Here is a 19264-nt window from a genome sequence, read left to right as displayed (position 1 = left end):
GTCTTGTTACGCGCCGCCCGGTGCACCGTCTCGTTTAGGTTCGGGAGCGCGTTGCCTTCCGTGGTGACGTGCGCGGGGAACCACATGATCCTCGAGCTCGCGGTTTTGGATCTGCCCGCTTTGGCCAGAATGGACATGGCTTCCTTGGCAATTCGACCTTTGGCATAATTCTTTACTGCCGTTTGCGAGTCACTTAGTACGACTTCGCATTCCTGTTCTGTGAGGGCCAGTGCAATCGCTACTTCCTCCGCTATTTCCGAGTGTTTGGTGTATACACTGCATGTGGTTCTGATTTTTGATTCTGCGTCTATGACTACGGCGGCGTATGTTTGGCCATTGGGATATTCGGCTGCGTCGACGAAGCGCAAGTGTGTTCGTCTTAAATGTCAGTGCATATAAATACATTGTTTAGAACCAGTTTTCTCATCCTTTTGGATGCGCTGGACAGAATTCTTTCCAAACAACCGCTTCAGATGTTTAGGAAAGTCTATCGAAAGAACGATGAATGCTTATACAATGAAAGTTTAACAAGCATTCGTCATGCCCAGAAAGTTTCACAAGATGTGACAAGGTTAATAGATGGTGGATTACTTAAGAAAATTAGGGCAAATGCTCAAGTTACTGCACATTGTGCTTTATGTGGTATAATGGCAATAAACTTGGATCAGGTGCCTCAGGAAGGCTGGCCAACGTTTTGATAGGAGGACCTATCTTCGTCAAAGGTGACCTGGTCATCCTCTGCATGTTAGCTTTAAAGGTTTGGTAGACTGGCGTCAGGTACGGTCGTGCATGTTAGTCCCATATTTAAACTTTACGACCCCTTTTCGCATAACCAACCTGTCGTCTCAGCGTTTACTCATGTGAACCTCTTACTTGTTATTCCGGTATCGCCCCCTCCCCCTCTTTTTTCTGCTTTTCTTGTTTGCATATTTTTTTAACACCCTCACCAACACATTCCAAAGATCCAGATGTCAGGATGCCTTCTTCTGCGCGTCAGTCACACATGGTGTCGCCACTTCTGAATACCGCCGGACGACGCCTACGTTGAGCTACTCGAGCTAACGTCCCTTGAAAGACCAGGCCACTGGATTCCAGCTAATAACATACATTACCACAAGCTTGCCGTGCCAGTTGCCACAGAAAGGTTTAAAGTATCGGACGTTTGGGAAGGACCAGCACGGGCGGGGAGACCCAACCTCATGTCGGCTCTTGCTGTCCAGTACTGGCCTCTCCAAGATGTCTTTTGTGAATGAACTACCTAGGGGAAAGCTAAAGTCTGTTCGTACTACTTGTCTCTTAAACTGAGGCCAGCCTCAACTATGTACGTCATAAAAGAGCAGCACAATAGTATTAAAAACTGGAAAGAAATATAGAAACATATACCAGAAAAAAAAATTGTTGAACCACAATGGACAGGTAGAAGTAATAAGGAACACGTATCGAATCTCTTAGGGACATCTAATCTCTCTTTCTAAATATGTTAAGGCAAATGAAACTATCACGAAGGACGCAGCCACTGAGAAAAGCCAGACACGCGCGAGACGTACCCAAGTTCTTGCCCAACTCTTACGTTTCAGGACATTTTATGCTCTTTCCACCGAAAACAAACCCTTGCGAGGAGAATTTCTTGCGCGGATCAAACCAGCTCCGTAGAGGAGCATACTTTGCTGCCTTCTCTCGCACTTTGTCTTTGAGCACCCCTTGATTGGCACCCCATACGACAGCCAAGTCGACCACCAATACTTGGTCCTGAGTCTCGATGACTATGTGAGGCTTCAGCCTAGTGCCCTCCCGAATCGTTAACCGAGGTTCTTCTTTAACCGTAGCGCTTGGTCTCTTTTCCTGGATTAGAGGGGCCGCCTGCTTAGCCACGAAGTTGCGTTACTCAGTTCGCGCGAGGTGCACAGACTAGCATTCCTGCAAGATGCGGAATGCGGTTTGCGGTTTTTCATGACAACGACAGCATAGCTTCGACGTCGGAGCGCTTCATTGCTTCTTAGTAAGAGACCTGGTTCGATAAAGATTAGTCCTAAGGAGGAATGCCTTAAGACGATCACCTTTCTTCAAGAACCTGAAATCATGATTGAACGAAGTGTTAGCCACGATCTGGTGTTGGTGCGCCAGGAGGTCCTCGTTGGTGTATTTGGACTTTAGTCCAGACCACCACTTTTGTGATCCTCTATATGGTGCTGTTTAAATCGCTTTCGGAGAAGGTATTCCGGAAGGGTTTTGGAGAACTTATTTGGACTTCTTCTTATTTGGGTTTTGGAGAAGTTCTTATTTAAAATGCTATCAAATAGGTGATCCACGAATATGTCTCCTTGTATAAATAAACACGCATGGCTCTTCAACTGAACCGCCTGAGCAACTCACTGCAACTGAATAACAGCCTGCCCCCACCCCCAACTCCTTGAGGGTAACCATATGTGGATATTGGGAAAACCTTCCAGTAAATGAAGAACCTTCTTCATCCATTTGCGAATGAGCCCGTCCAGCCTGCAGCATTCCGGAAAACCCTCTAGTGTATTACATGCACTATACAAAAACACTAGAATAACCAGTTGTCTTAGGCAACTAACATTCTGAAATGACAATAGCGAGGTCTTAGCAACGAGATCAAGCAGTTTCAACGCTTTGTCGGAATGGACAGTTGGGCTCCTAATAACGAAGATATCTAAACCAAGATATCGAATCGGTTTCTCTCTATGAATTGGCTGAATTTTGTGACCTAAAATAGTAAATGTAGGAACGTTGTAGTGCATAGGCGTTCAAGAAGCGGACAAGGGCATCCTGCTCTTGTCTCCTCGTCCTAAAAACCACAGTAACAGACATCTGGTGACATTCCTCACTTTCTTTGCAGTCTCTCCCTTCACAACCATCCACCACCGACAACAATCTCACGTGACATCACTCTACTAAAGTTTTAAAACTAACATGTCGAGGATCACGAGGCCGCTTTTGACGAAAATAGGTCCTCCTATCGAAACGTTGGTCAGCCTTTCTGAGGCACCTTATCCCTCTTTATAACTTTTATACCACTGTGTGCAACTCCATCTGTCAGTCCTATTGTTGATATTGTGCTTTGCAGTTCTAACGTGGGCCGAGCAGTTCGTAGTTTGAGAGAGATCGCGCGCGTCAATATTAAACTTGGTTGCATTGAAATGTATTTTAGAGGAGAACTTGGAGAGAGATTAGTATTCAGGCATGTGGAGATTGTGTACGGGGGGAAAGGGGGGCTCCATTAAAATTTGTCAAATTTGTGCTTGTATGCCTTGCGCAATCGGTTACCAGTGATGGGGTGGAAAGGGGAGGTGAGTAATTTTACATTTGAAGAGTACTAGAAACATGGCGATGGAATGCCGTGTTTTTTTTCCGCGTGTGATGTGTGGTTTCTTAAACTCAATGTCACATGATCTTTCAAATGTAGTGAAAATGGGGTTACCGATGTTGACTGCTTGGAAGAGAAGGGATGCTTCTCCGTGACAAGACCTTAGACACGATAAGAAAAAAGAGCACCATTTCAATTACGTACGTGCATTTGAGTTCCGTTACATTACTGAGCTTAAGTTGACTCGACTAAACCTTTATTTTACATCGCACATGCCACGGAAACATTTTGAAAAGGCGAAAAGAAAGGCGAAAGCGGGCGTGTCAAACGGGATAATGTTTAAAGCAAAAGCTCCATCGTAACTGACAGTGCGTGTGTGAATTGTGTCTGGGTGAAAACCCGTGCACCTATCATGAAATGTTTTTTTCCCTGCTCTGGCTCTGAGTGCTAAAAAAACATCTTAACAGAAAAGTGCGCGAAAAGGACTTAAACGTGAAAGAGAAACGACAAGCACGGGCGCTACTTTTGAAGAATTTCAGTATTGCTAAAGGACGTGAAAAAATAGACGAATGTTTATGCAGTACTTAGCTGTAGGAAACCTGTTGGTATAGATATTTTGGCAATATAATCGATACCGAAGCACAGGGAACTAAATACTACTGTGTTCTGAGAGGTTCAAGTAAAATACGTATCTGTGATTTTACACGCCTCGTTGCCTCCGCTGCACTGCAAGTTTATTTTGACAGGGCGTGTAGTATGTGCGTAAGCTGTTCCCCTACAAGCACCTTGAATGCGCGTAACTTTCGCTGGCTTTTTCGCTGGTGTTCATGGTCGGCGGCCGGATTTTCTCCACCGATGTGTGCAGTCAATCAATCAATCAATCAATCAATCAATCAATCAATCAATCAATCAATCAATCAATCAATCAATCAATCAATCAATCAATCAATCAATCAATCAATCAATCAATCAATCAATCAATCAATCAATCAATATATACTAGAACAATCGGGGGATCAATCAATAAATAATTCAAGGTCAAGTCCATGCACTCCCGTAAGCAACACATTTCGACAATAATTTTTGCCTCCGTCGTAATACACTGCTAACTACGTCATCTGTATACTTCGGAAGATATGTCTGTATTCATTTGATTTTGGCGGCCCTTTTAAGCTATTCACTTACTTAGACGATCATCTTCTGCTGTTTATGTAAGAATTTCTTACTTTTTGTATTTCTTTCTTGCTTTATTCTGTTTCTTTTCTCTTCTTCTTTTTTCTTTAGGTGCGAAACCTTCAGAGGAATCCCTTTGGATTTACTTTGTTGCTTGTACCGCGATGTTTCTTACGTGATGACCCCATTTTCTTTCACGACCTATGGATTCTTGCATTCCATTTTCATCGGAACCAAGACAGAAGACGAACCTGCGACCTCGTGTTCAACCCCGAAGCACCATATCCACGGGGATACCGATATGAGTGCTTTCATTTTCTCTAATCGCTTCAAGTGGAACAATAGCTTGCGGCACTGAAGCAGCGTCCGCAAAACCGATCGATATCTTTAGTTTTTTCTTTCGTTGCCACCGCCTGAGATAAAACATATCGGGACACCGTCAGCACGACGAAGAAAGATTGCGGTAGGATACGTACGCATGTGCAATTCTGAATATTTAGGGTTTGGCCTTTGAAAAACACGTGTCGCATCACCTGCGCTAAGTCCATGGAATGCGAGAACCGCATTCATATTGGCGGCTCGAGCATTGGAAGTGGGGACGCTTGCGAATAAAGGAGTGTCAGTGGGGACGGCTGACTGTCGAAGGTGCCTCTGTGTATGCGTCACGAACTGATGGAATGACATGGCCTGAATAGCGACTGATTACCAGCAAATAACGCGGTGTGCGCGCTTTTTTTCGGCTATCATCGTTAACGACAACATTGTCGACTTGGTGAGAAATAGTTAGGTACTGTCTTAATTTCAACTAGAATTCCTCGCGCGCCTTCAAGACTGGAAGGCTGACCAAATTAAATTAGAAACGTGAGCTGTCGCACAATTTGGTGATTCGGGTGTAACTCACAACAATTAAAATTGTTTATTATTATGTTCGTAATTTACTAATACAGCCTAAATTATTTGTCGGTCTTTGGTTTCCCTCTAAGCCTTTCCTTTATTTGCAAGCACAAGAATCACTTGATGTGTAGTTTTCTTTATAAAATGATGGAATGACAGGACGGCAACACAGAGTGAAATGCATATACACCGTTTTTTCATGGGTGCTACCATATAGCTACGCAGTGGTGCCATCTATGGGCAGTCGGCATTGTGGGCTTGGGCGAGCGTTTCGTTTTCCATGGCAAGTACACGCTCGGCGGTAGTTTCTGGCATTTGTTTTCGCGCTCGTCCAGTCGATTTATTATGACGTGTGTCTTGTACGTGGCACACGGTTCTATGAGACGTACTGAAGTGGTTTACGTTCGTATGGCCGGACTTTCTGGGGGCGTTCAGGTGGACGAAGTACCCAGCGCGATTTGTGCGCGCATGTTTGAGCCTACCATCATCCTCGAAGATCAACTGTGTGTTTCTGAAAGTTCCATTCATTATAGTAACCTTATTGCGGTATTATCCTCTAGTTCTAAGCTGTGGTTTAGGAGCAATGAAACATACAAGACGATTGTAACAGCGTGGGTACCATTCTGCTATAATAGGAGTTGTGCTGTTATGCTTTGACTAGCGTTAAAACTGTTAGCTGTAAATTAAATTGCGCGACTATTTGGTTCTATGGATGTGGGTTCAACCAATAAATGAAATAGTTTTGGTTAGTAGTAACAATATGCCTTATAGTTTGAATTAAGCTTGTCCAGCAAAGCGACCTTTTACAAACTGCGCGAGCGTCCTAAGCAGTGGTGGGTGCTGGATTACAAATATCTTTGTTTTATATAGCGCGTAGTCCAAGCAAACTTTGTTCAGCGTGACTATGGGAGGTGGTATGCTCGTAATACAGAGACAGTGGTATCTTCGTTGAATTACAACCGATACACGCAAAATAGTTCCAAACACATACACATACCACGGCTGATAACACGCAGCACATGTTTGCGCCCCCAAGAGATATTTCCGCGTACGGTAGCTACCGATGCACCTAAAGGATTCTCTGACGACATTATATGAACAGAGAGTGCGTAAATTTCACAAAGCGCGATCTCAAACATCTCGAAATCATTCCGCGGCACACGACAGCAATACTTTAAAACACCGCCGGGACGGATCGCACAAGCCAGAGGGGAGGGAAAGCTCTCCGCACACCTTTTCCTTCTCGCCCGATGAAAAGGTCTATATATAAATTTTTTATTTCCCCACTCCTCTCCGCTTCTCGCTTTTTATTTATATGTCTGTCGACTCCATCATTCCGATACGAAGTTTCGGCGGTGATCGACGCGCAGAAGCCACATTTTTTTTTTTACCGTTAGCAGCTCATGCTCTCGTGCGACGCGAGCGACGAGGGGCACGATGAAAGCACCGTGCTACAAGGAATCTGGCAATGAAATCATATTAACATTAGGGCCGCGATTTTGTGGCGACGCCTCTTCGCGATGCTAATGCGTGCGGACGCTTTTCGCGTTCGCGATTGGTCAAGAGACGCTCGGCCCCGGACGGCGCGTATAACCAAAGAGAGATTTTTTTCTAGGTGGCGTTGGTATAACGCGGCCGCTCACGAATGCGAAAAAGCGCCGGAGCCATAGTTCCAGCGTTACTCTGCTAGTGGTAACAAGAGTACGAAAGCGACAAGAAGTCCTAGGTACAAAAGATGAGCCCCTCCTTGCTGCATGGGATTAGGAGCATTTAGCGTTCCCCTGGAATGTCCGGCCTCGTCCCTCTCGGCAAAGTGAAGTTTATATTGCACTATTACGATGTCGAATGCCGCAAATAAACCTGCACATGCGAAGGTGTGGGTTCGCACCATCGAACCTTTCTGCATCACGTGGGAATATAGAATTACTGGAGCATTTCCTCTTATTTTGCCGCAAATACAATTCCGAAGATCTGCTTAGAGTAGCCCCTATCGCGTATGGGAATTCTTCTCTCGGAGATTAACATTTTACGATTTGGGGGAAGTACCCTTCGCTTAGCCTGAAAGGAAGTATTTCGGATAGTACATGGCTACGTCATTTCGATTGCTAGACTCTCATGTTAAGCACATTTTCCTCATTCGTAACACTCAATTGCGTTATTTTCATAATATGGCATCTTCGTCATATTGCTATGACCACTATTCAAGAAACGGAAGCAGAAAAAAATTTATATTTGCTAATAAATAAATATGAATAGAGCAGATGAACAAATTAACAGGAAGCAAGAAGTTCATATTATGTTTCCACTCAGGATGATTTCCAGTGCGCCCCTCCTGGGAACGTGCCAAAATTTGAAGGAAAAGAAGAAGAGGGTAGTCCAAATTACGCATAGTGGGTATGCGCCACTGTTTAGGATACAAGACAAGATCAGTCGAAGCCCGGTCGAATCGCAAACATGTCCACGTGTATTACGTATGTTCATGAAATTTGTTTCATTTCCCGCTACATAACATGGCTGCATGACACGAAAGAGACCCTGGACGACCTTCTTTTGCCGGAATTCAATGCAGTAAGTGCAACTTTGGAAAGACGCGCTACTTCGACTGCAGTGACCGTTGCACTTTCCTTCAACCAGTGCGGTGGCTACCTCTTCCTATTCCGCTGTTGAGAACCTTGTGGTTTCAGGTCGCGAGTGTCGTGTCACCTGCTTTCGGTAAGCTTTAAAAAACACAGGTGATCAAACCTAACCCGCAGACCTCCCACACGGCGTCGCATAGCCACCCGTCTTGCTCTGGCAAGTTCTATCTCATATCACATCAATTTGTACGCTTGTTCAAGGGAAATGTACTTATGCAGATGAGATTCTGGCACATTTATTTCGAGTACACATCTGTACGCGAGTGAGTACCCGTACGCTCACTCAGTTAGGGCACAAGTGAAGTAAATGTGACTAGCAGGGTTGTACGATAACTATCCAGGTTTTAGTCAGACATGTGACAAGCATCTACCCAGTCCAATACAATTTTCTAGCTCTGTGTCTTTTGCCTGAGCGTTTACGCACGCAATACTACGTTAGCACACTGGATGTCCCCTTGCATCGAACGCAACCAGCGCTCCGATGAACGCGCATCGGAACGCATCAGAGTGCTCCGGCGTTCCACTGAGCGTCGCCCGCTTTGCAAGACTGCTGCGGCGTCCGAGTTCACTGGTGACGTCACCGCCCGCCAGGATATATAAAGGGGTGCGCTGACGTTGAACGGTGGGGGGCCTTCTTGGTTTGGGGCTTGTGCCGTTGTCTGCTGTGTTTTTCCAACAGTGCGTCTGTCCCGACACAGTGATGGTAACGCTCGACGGCACTATTTCTTCCCGATTTCGTGTTTGTTCTTCCGAAGTCTATTTTATACTTGGTTAGAACAATTTCCTCGTTACATCTCATTCTCAGACAAGGACTCCGCAGCCAACTTTGTCCGTGTGCCTCGGCCACTGGGGCCGCCCGGAAGCATGGTTGGCGACGCTGACAAAAAGGGAGCTGACGAGGTTGCTGCACTACTACTGGGCAGCGGACATCTACCGCCAGCAGCAGCCGGGGATCACCCAGGTAGCCCAAGCCCTCTGCGGTTGGGGCGGCGCGGTCGTCGCCTACGCCGACCCTGTGGCTGCTACAGCGCTGGCGACGCTAGTTATCTGTGGCCCCTACGAGTACGCGGACTTCGCCGCCGCGATGGCCGCCGTCGTCAGGGTGGGGACCATGGCCATCATCGGCGCATCGACGGCAACGCGACGGTATGTATTTCTGCAGCATGCTTGTGACCTACATTAGTCAAAAATATTTGCACAATAGTCAAATAATTGTAATATGTAATGTGAAGGGAAAGCATTCATCGCATGCCGTAAATACAGAGCAGTTATCTAAACATGTTAAGTGTTGTTTCTTGTTTTGCAATGGAGTGGTGTGTGAGATCGGATACTGAGTTCCTACAGCCTACGATAGCGTAGACCGATAAAGAATTGAAGAATTATAGGCACACGGGCTTGCTTTCGGTATGGAACAATATATTCATCATGATAATTTCAAATGGCGTAAGGGAAGCACAAGACTTCATTTAAGCTAGAGTACAGGCTGGCTTCATGAAGGTATATTGTACAATGAACCACATGCCTGTCATAAATGAGTTGGGAAATATTTGGAGTACACTAAATCTCTGTATATGCCTTTCCTTGATTAGGAAAAGGCATTTCATTCAGTAGAGATATCAGCGGTCATAGGAGCAGTGTGCAATCAAGGAGGACAAGACTCATACTTGAATATCTTAGGAAATATCTACAAAGCCTCCAGGGCTGCCTTGGTTCTCCACAAGAAAAGAGGAAGATTGCCTACAAAGAAAGGGTTCAGGCAGTTACGCACGATATTACCATTCCTATTCACTGCAGCCTTACATAAGTATCAAAACTATTAGACTGGTATGGCTTAGCAGGGGGGATCAACGATGAATATCTCGGCAAATTTCGTTTTGCAGTTGACATTATATTCTTTGGCATCAATGGAGATGAATTGGAACAATTGATTTAGAACTCTAATCGAGAGAATGCAAGAGTGGTGTTGAAGATTGATATGCAAGAGACAAAGGTTGTGTTCATTAGCGTGGAAAGGGAACAAGAATCTATGATCGCCAGTCATCGTGGAGAGTCTGTACAGGGGCATGTTGATGTAAGACAATTACTCACAGGGGATCTTGACAGTGAGAGGAAATTTACCGAAGAATGAAAATGGGCTGAAAAGCATACGGCAGGCATTAACAAATCCTGGCTGGCAGCTTACCACTGTCACTGAGAAGAAAAACGTGGAATCATTGGATTATAGCGGTGCCAACATATGTGATGGAATGTTGGATGTTAACAATGAAGCTCGAGAAAAATCTAAGCTGCGCACGAAGAGCGACGGAACGAAACATGCAACTCGTAACGTTAAAAGACGGGATGCGAGCTGCGTCGACCAGAAAGCAAGAGGGGATAGCCGATATTTGGTAGACATTAGGAGGAAAAAAAATGGAGCTAGGCAGTCCATTGGTTCTGCTAGAAAACCGGTGGACCATTAGAGTTACAGAATGGTTGCCAAAGGAAGGGAAGGGCACTCGAGGGTGGCATAAAATTAGGTTAGGTGATGAAGAAATTTGCAGCTGCATCTTGGAATCAGCTTCTACAAGATGTTAGTAATTGGAAGTCGCTGCACGAGGTCTTCGTACTGCAGTGGACATAAAAATAGGAGGCGGCTGATGATGCAACGATTAGCATCGAAGTACTTGGGTTTCTCACAACGGTGCGGTCACGTTAGAAAAATACTGTAGTAAAAACCATCCATTTGTCGCAGTTTGCAAACAGACTACTAGCTGCATGGGTTGTCGGTTTCATGACTTATCACGCAGCTTGGCGACGACAGAATTGATAGGGTCAGTGGCCCAATTTTCCGTCTCGCAGTTGCAGCAATACCATCAGGAGCGCCATAGAGTAGAGATGACTAATAGATTAGACCACCTAATGCTCCTTAATTTATTTCTGAGGTCATCATCATCACCATCATCATCCTCATTACGCCCAATGCAGGTCAAAGGCCTCTCCCATTCTTCTTCAACTACCCCGGTCATGTATTAATTGTGGCCATGTTGTCCCTGCAAACTTCCTAATCTCATCCGTGAACCTAACTTTCTGCCGCCCCCTGCTATGCTTCCCTTCCCTTGGAATCCAGTCCGTAAGCCTTAATGACTATTGGTTATCTTCTCTCCTCATTACATGTCCTGCCCATGCTTATTTCTTTTTCTTGATTTCAACTAAGATGTCATTAACTCGCATTTGTTCCCTCACTCAATCTGTTCTCTTCTTATGCCTTAACCTTACACGCATCATTCTTATTTCCATAGGATAGTTCCGTGGTCCTCAATTTATATAGAACCATTTTCGTAAGCTTCCAGGTTTCTGCACCGTACGTGAGTACTGGTAAGGCACATCTGTTATACACTTTGCTCTTGAGGGATAATGGCAACCTGCTGTTCGTCATCTGGGAATGCTTCCCAAACGCACCCCAGCTCATTCTTATTCTTCTGATTATTTCAGTCCCATGACCCGGATCCGCGGTCACTACCTGCCCTAAGTAGATGTATTTCCTTACCACTTCCAGTGCCTCGTTACGTATCGTAAACTGCTGTTCTCTACCGAGACTGTTAGATATTAGTTTTACGCAGAATAATTTTTAGACCCACCCTTCTGCTTTGTCTCTCCTGGCCAGTGAGCATGCATTGCAACTGGTCCCCTGAGTTGCAAAGCAAGGCAATATCATCAGCGAATCGCCAGTTATTAAGGTAGTCTCCATTAATTCTTGTCCCCAATTCTTCCCAATCCAGGTCTCTGAATACCTGCTGTAAACACGCTGTGAATAGCATTGGAGATATCGTATCTCCCTGCCTGACGCCTTTCTTTATTGGGATTTTGTTGCTTTCTTTATGTAGGACTAAGGTGGTGGTGGAGCTGCTATAGAAATATTTCAGTATTTTTAGATACGGCTCGTCTACACGCCGATTCCGTAACGCGTGGACTGCTGAGGTTTCGACTGAAAGCTATATATGAGGGTTGGTTATATTCAGAACATTTCTCTAACACCTGAATGATAGCGTGAATATGGTGTATTGTTGAGTAGCCTTTACGGAATCCTGCCTGGTCCTTTGGTTGACAGAAATCTAAGGTGTTCCTGATTCTATTTGCGATTACCTTAGTAAATACTTTCTAGGCAATGGAAAGTAAGCTGATTGGTCTATAATTCTTCAAGTCTTTGGCGTCGCCTTTCTTATGGATTAAGATTATGTTAGCGTTCTTCCATGATTCGGGTACGCTCGAGGTCAGGAGGCATTGCGTATACAGGGCGGCCAGTTTTTCTAGAACAATCTGCCTACCATCCTTTAACAAATCTACCGTTACCTGATCCTCCCCAGCTGCCTTCCCCCTTTGCATAGCTCCCAAGGCTTTCTTTACTTCTTCCGGCGTTACTTGTGGGATTTCAAATTCCTCTAGAATATTTTCTCTTCCATTATCGGCGTGGGTGCCACAGGTGCTGTATAAATTGCTATAGAACTGGTCAGCGACTTGAACTATCTCATCCATACTAGTAATGATATTGCCGGTTTTGTTTCTTACCGCATACATCTGATTCTTGCCTATTTCTAGTTTCTTCACGGCTTTTAAGCTTCCTCCGTACCTGAGGGCATGTTCAGTTTTATCCATATTATACTTCCTGATGTAAGCTGTTTTACGCTTGTTGATTAACTTGGAAAGTTCTGCCAGTTCTATTCTAGCTGTAGGGTTAGAGGCTTCCATACATTGGCGTTTCTTGATCAGATCTTTTGTCTCCTGCGATAGCTTACTGGTAACTGGTATCCTTTCTAACGCAGTTACTACCGACTTCTACTGCACACTCCTTAATGATGCCCATAAGATTGTCCTTCATTGGTGTAACAATACCTGTTCTGTAGCTTGATACGGAATTTCTCCATTTTCCTTCTTACCGCTAACTCATTGATCGGCTTCTTATGTAGCAGTTTCGTCCGTTCCCTCCTCAAGTCAATGCTAATTTGAGCTCTTACCATCCTGTGGTTACTGCAGCGCACCTTGTCGAGCACATCCACATCTTGTATGTAGCCAGGGTCAGCGCAGAGTATAACATCTATTTGATTTCTAGTTTCGCCATTCGCACTCATCCATGTCCACTTTCGGCTATTGCGCTTGCGGAAGAAGGTATTCATTATCCGCATGGTATTCTGTCCTGCGAACTCTACTAAGAACACTTTCCTGCTATTCTTAGAACCTACACCATAATCCCCTTATGACTTGTCTCAAGCGTGCTTCTTGCCTTCCCTGGCATTGAAGTCACCCACCAGTATACTCTATTTTGTTTTGACTTTACCCATCGCCGATTCCACGTTTTCATAGAAGCTTTCGACTTCCTCGTGATTATGACTGGATGTAGGGGCGTAGAGCTGTACGACCTTCAATTTGTACGTCTTATTAGGTTTACAAGAAGACCTGCCACCCTCTCGTTAATGCTTCACAACTCCTGTATTTTACTAGCTCTATCCTTATTAATTCGGAATCCGACTCCTAGTTCTGGTCTCTCTGTTAAGCCCTGGTAGCACAGGACGTGCCAGCTTTTTAGCACTGTGTATGGTTCTTTTGTCCTCCTAACTTCACTGAGCCCTATTATATCCCATTTGCAGCCTTCTAATTCCTCCAATAGCACTGCTAGACTTGCCTCACTAGGCCGTAGCCAGGCCTGCCTGTGCTAAGGGAAACATTATGAACCTTTGTAACGTGGCTATGGGATGCATCATTTTCATGCACTGGTTATATATACATTTTTTATTATCTTTGTTGCATTGTTATTACCTTGTAAACTGTATTACCCCTCCTGCATGGGCCAGTATGTTGGCCTGCAGTATGAATAAATAAATAAAATAAATAAAAAATAAAGTTATAGCGTTAAACGTTGCCAGGCTCAGATTTCAATGGCGGTCTGCCCGGATCCAGGGATTCTTAGCACCCTCTGCTGCGTCACAGGTCGGACCGCCGCCGTGGTCAGTTGCTTCGCCGCAGCAGGGGACTGGGGGCCGGGGTTTGAATTGTTGTGTTCATATAGGAGGTTGTGGCAAGGTACTGCAGCAGGGTTGCCAGGCCTGCTCTGGTGAGGGAATGCGCGCTACCGGTTCTGGTCACCGTGATCAGGCCTCACTCCAGGCCTGTTTTTGCAATTTTATCAACACGCGGATTGGCTTTTTTTTTTCGGTGGAAAATTGTGCGGCACCGGGATTCGAACCACGCCCACCTGCGCGCGAGGCGGATGCTCTATCTCGACGCCTCCGCTGGCCCCATTTCTGAGGCATTAGAAGCCAAAACCACGATATGATTATAAGGTGCACCGTAGTGGGGCACGCCGGAATAATTTGGACCACGTGGGGTTCTTATTGTGCACCTAAATCTAAGTGCACCGGCGTTTCCGCATTTGACCCCCATCGAATTGCGGCCACCGTGGCCGGGATTCGATCACCCCACCTCGTGCTTAGGAGCCAAACACCACAGCCAGTAAGGAACCACGGTGGGTCTAAGGTTCATTAAAAGGGCTTCTAAACAACCTCTGACATTTTTGCACTTTTGAACTCACGTACATCTTGTAGAAAAGTTCGTGATGATAAGCGGCGAACGTGGCAGCGCTGCGCGGCGCGAGCACGCCACAAATTCAAAAAACAAATACACCGGCTCTCTCCTGGCTTTTCTGGTGCCATTGCGCAAATCGCGACATGAACGGAGCGCTCCAGTACACGTCACAGGGTGAATTCTGTCTATTAGTCAACCTAAGAGAACCCACGACTTCTGATGGATGGATGCTATGAGCGTCCTTGTTGGCACGTGGCGGTGGCTACCGCCACGGAGGCCTTTCCTGCCTATGTTGAAAAAGGGGAATAAAGATGGAAAGGAAAAGGAAAAAAAAACGACGAATTCCCATAACCAAAGTGTGTGAACCTTTAGTGTGAATTTTGTTTTTGTACGCCTTCGTTCTTTGTCACTTCCCTATTTCCACCAATATGGCTATGGTGTTGGGCTGCTGAGCACGAAGTCGCGGGATTGAATCCCGGCCACGGCGGCCGCATTTCGAGAGGGGCGAAATGCGAGAACACCCGTGTACTTAGATTTATGTGCACGGTAAAGAAACTCAGGTGGTCAAAATTTCCGGAGTCCTCCACTACGGCATGCCTCATAATCAGAAAGTGGTTTTGGCATGTAAAACCCCATATTTTTTTTTTTTACTTCCACCAATATTCCAATCGCCTTTTAGTAATCTCTATTGCGAAGATGTTTACTTTTCCCTTGCTCTTGCTCAGCCCAAGGGCTTCAAGAAGGCCAGTAGGGCCCAAATCAACCACTAGGCAGATGTCCTCACATTCGAACAAAACATGCTTGATCCATGTATCCTACTCATGAAACATGTATCCTGATCTCTCTTCGAAAAGTAGCGAGCTTCCCTTTTAGATATCATAAATTCTTTTTTTCATGATTTCCTTTTCTTCTCCTTAAGCAGTTTCTCATGGCAGGTTTTATTTCCAACTCCGCCACCTATGAGGTTATCTAAACTACTCTGACTTTTTTTCTTGACGTTCTTTTTTGCTTAGACAAGGGTTGCATAGTTGACGGTAAGCTTCGAGTTCTTTTCCTCCACTATGAATCGATGTTTTTCCTGTACAAATACCTGAACACTCTGCAACGCCAGTTACTTTCTTGCTTATCCTTCAGTCGTTCTTCATCATCAAGTGTACTTTGAGCTTCTCTGACTTGTTGTCCAGCCCATATCACCCCACACAGCTTCATTTGTAGTCTTCCCGTGAGCGCCCAATGCGAGGTGTCCCAGTGACCTTCGGTTGTCATCGAGTAGTGATTACAACCCTGATTTAAAAGCAAAACTCCACATTTCTAAACGTAAGTCCTGAAACCATTACCCCTTTTCACAAACGCAGGAGCACCTCGTACCATTTAAACTCCTTAGCTTTCAATACATAAAGCTCCTAAAGTGACTGCACACAAGAAGAAATACAGACAGGACAAGGCGCCCTGTCTGTCTGTAAGCGCCTTGTCCTGTCTGTATTTCTTCTTGTGTGCCGTCACTTTTGGCGCTTTATCTATTGAAAGCTGTGCACCAACTAGCCTCACAATGTGTTTTACTAAACTTCTTGGCGATTTGTTTTGTTACGGGCGCATTTCTCTTCCCCTTTACTGTTAATATTTTTTTCCTTGGTTTTTATATATTTGCCTACGTTTATCCATATAATAAGGTATTTATATTCTTGTACGTGAAGTAATTTCAGGCTCTCTGTTGACACTGTCTATTCACTGTTTTGAATAACAGTGAACGGTTGTGAACAGTTGTAATAGTTGTGACAATTGTAACAGTGAACAGACGTGAATGAGTGATTAACATAAGACCTCATATTTTAACGCTAAATTTCAGGCCTAAGTTCTAGCCTTCCTGTGAACAAATATTAGCCAGACGTTGCATATTACTGTGCTTGTTAGCTAGCAACACAATGTCGTCCGCATAAAACAAACTTGGAAACTGCAAAAGAGTACGCATTTGGGCTGGTTGGTTCATGATTACGAGCAATAAAAAACAGCGCTAAACGACGGGATAAGTGAAGGGACACAGGCAACAGCGCTGACTAACAACCAAAGTGTCTTTATTCCTTCAGTCAGCTACAATCAGTTCTACAAGTTTACCCGCCTGTTTGTATTTGAGGTTAAACCCGATATTGCTTCCTTCTAGGCCCCTTTCCATCCTCACCCTGTGCATCATAAACAGCATTAGGATTAAAGGGCACCCCTGCCCTTTGTTGATATCAATTTTATCCTCGCTCCTCTGCCCTCCCCGTTCAACGCAAACGGTATTTCCTACGTAAATGTTTCACAAGAGCTGTAGGCAATTATCCCGTAAGCCTCCCCCTTCCAGAATATTCGACAAAATGTTGTGGTCTACGTTGTCATACGCTCCCGTAATTTCTAAAACGGCTACATATAAGGGTTTCCTTTCTTTTCTTGATATTTCAATACACTGAGTAAGGTCATCATCCAGACGCCTACCTGTTTTGATGCGATTCTGAAGTTCCCCCAGAATGTTGTTATTCTCAACCAATGCTTGCAGCCTTAATTTATTTGCCTGCATTGCAAACCTGTACGCTGCCGATGTTACGGCCAATGGTTTATACGAGTGAATTCTACCTTTCTCCCCTTAACCTTTGTAAATTTAATTCCTTCTACTTTGTCGCCAGCTGTCTGATATTTGTCTTTCTTTTAAGGTTTTTTCCACTGCTTTCAACAGAGCTTCCTTACTTCTTGGTCCTAGTTCATTATTCAGCCTAACGGGAACTACGTCTAGCTCTGTGGCTGTGCCCTAAGGAATTTCCTCTTGGGCTTTATTCCAGTTGAAATTTTTCAGCACCAGCTCCTTTTCCATCTGGTTCTCTTTCAAGCCCCTTCTTTCATCAACTACAACCTCACCAGTGCCTTCGAAAGATTCGGCTGGTATTTTTCGATGAAATTTTTGGCCGCGTTCCCTTCCAGTTTGTTCTCATCTTTGTCTTGGATATGTTGTTGTATTGTTCCAGACTTCCTGCCTGATAATTTTATATGGGTCCAACATATTGCAGGGGCGACGTTCTTTTTTCTCACGTATTTCTGACAACCAATGTTAGCTTTCACCTTCTATTTTTGCTTGCACCGGTATCTTAACCATATAATTTTTTCTCCGCTATATTTCCCTTTTTATGGCTACTTCATCCTGCGCCAACTGCCCCTTCTTTGTCTGCCTGTGCTCTAGAGATGCGTTCTTTCATTCGGCGACCAGATCTCGTATTCCTCCTGTTCCACCAGCTTTTTGGTTTATTTTTTCGTTTCCAAAGAACATGTTGCTTCTCTTTTCTGTCGTTATTTCTGTCGTTATAATACTTAGAAGCTCACTATATTCCCACGCTTTGCTTGGCGACTCAGTTAGCAATTAGCTGGGCCGCTTTGCGTAGCATTCAAATTTGTATTGGAGATATTGTGCTCGTCGGACTCTTTCATAACTACATCTCCCATTCTAAAATAATGCGTTTATGGTCAGTCCCGATGCTGCTATATGCTTCCTCGTCTATGAATTTCTCTCAACGAATCATGAATTCCTTCTATGATAGACAGTAAATAGTTGTCAGTTGTCGGTTTCCTACTTCCCACGTGGTCCACCCGTCAAACGGAGGCCCTGTACTCCCGTTATCGTTGTTATGCGTCTCCCAGAGACCTAGCATTGACTTCCTGTTATGGTCGGTATAGATATTTAGATCCTGTATGCGGGCATTCCTGTCACTCAATAGGATAATTTCAGCATCATTCCTGAAACCCTTATTATGAGAACATAGGAATTCAACTAACTGTGGATTCTTCTGTGCGCGATTATTTCTGGTCCACAAATACGTCACGCCCAGCAAAGTTTTCTTTCCACTCATTGTACAGAATAACAAGAGATGCTCTTGACATTTAAATTTATTCTTCTGCATTTGGTTCCCTGATGGATGTGCATACCGGCTCCCCCTCCCTTTATTTCCGATTGATTTTTGTGGCACCCTTCCCAAACATAATTCTCAATCACTGACGGCAATTCTGAGTCTCTAATCTGTGGTTATGTAAGCGCATACAGCACTATTTGTTCGCTGTTTTGTCCCTACCACCACTCTTTTATCGCCCTGCACCCTCTCCGCAATTACTTCTGAGCGCCTAGACAGATTCGTGTCGCCGGCGATAATCACCCTTTCACTCTCTTCTACTGCCAATACCTCTCCTTGCTTCCCTTTGCCATCATTTTCTGGTGGTGGAGGTGACAAAGAATATTTGGCGATATGCTTTATCAATCGCGTGATACGGACTTCGCCAGGAGCTTGACCCCTGCATTCCTGCTTTTCCTTTGCGCTGGCCACAAGGTAGGTCCTGCTCTTTCCAGCTACCTCGCCCCTACGTTTCACGCATTCCATGTCCTTTGCTGACACTCCCTGCCATGTCATGTCAAGAAAGTGCATTGCATTGTCACGACCATTCTGGTTCAGGATATCGGCCCTGTCAAGCTTTTCTTGGGCTGCTTGAAGTCTTTTTTTCGCCCCTTTTCTGTACATCACGCTCCATGTTTAGCTCCATTTTGAGCTCTTCGACCTGTTCGAGAAGTTCATGCTGGAAACTCTCCATTTTCTTCAGCCTGGCTTCGACATCCCAGTGTCTGGCGGTTGAATCGACTTCCGCTCCCTTCTCATCCTTCCCCTCG

At 44.9% G+C, this 19264-nt stretch overlaps 1 protein-coding gene across 3 annotated transcripts in view; it reads left to right on the top strand.

The window, feature by feature from the left end:
- Nucleotides 1-7830: 7830 nt before the first annotated feature.
- LOC135913566 (zinc finger protein 26-like) overlaps nt 7831-19264 on the top strand; it is a 209300-nt gene continuing 197866 nt past the window's right edge. Inside the window, exons 1-2 of one of the 3 annotated variants that reach the window (XM_070525221.1) lie at nt 7831-7963; nt 8837-9177. The gene's annotated coding sequence lies outside the window, so the exon portion shown is untranslated. Of the gene's footprint in view, nt 7964-8659; nt 8735-8836; nt 9178-19264 lie in introns of those variants that run through there. The other 2 variants (XM_070525222.1, XM_070525223.1) reach the window with 2 other exon arrangements.

This window comes from Dermacentor albipictus, chromosome 9 (genome assembly GCF_038994185.2).
Source record: "Dermacentor albipictus isolate Rhodes 1998 colony chromosome 9, USDA_Dalb.pri_finalv2, whole genome shotgun sequence".
Classification (NCBI taxonomy): Eukaryota; Metazoa; Arthropoda; class Arachnida; order Ixodida; family Ixodidae; genus Dermacentor; species Dermacentor albipictus.
The sequence above is the reverse complement of the archived record's forward strand: the minus strand, read 5'-3'. Positions and strand labels throughout refer to the sequence as shown.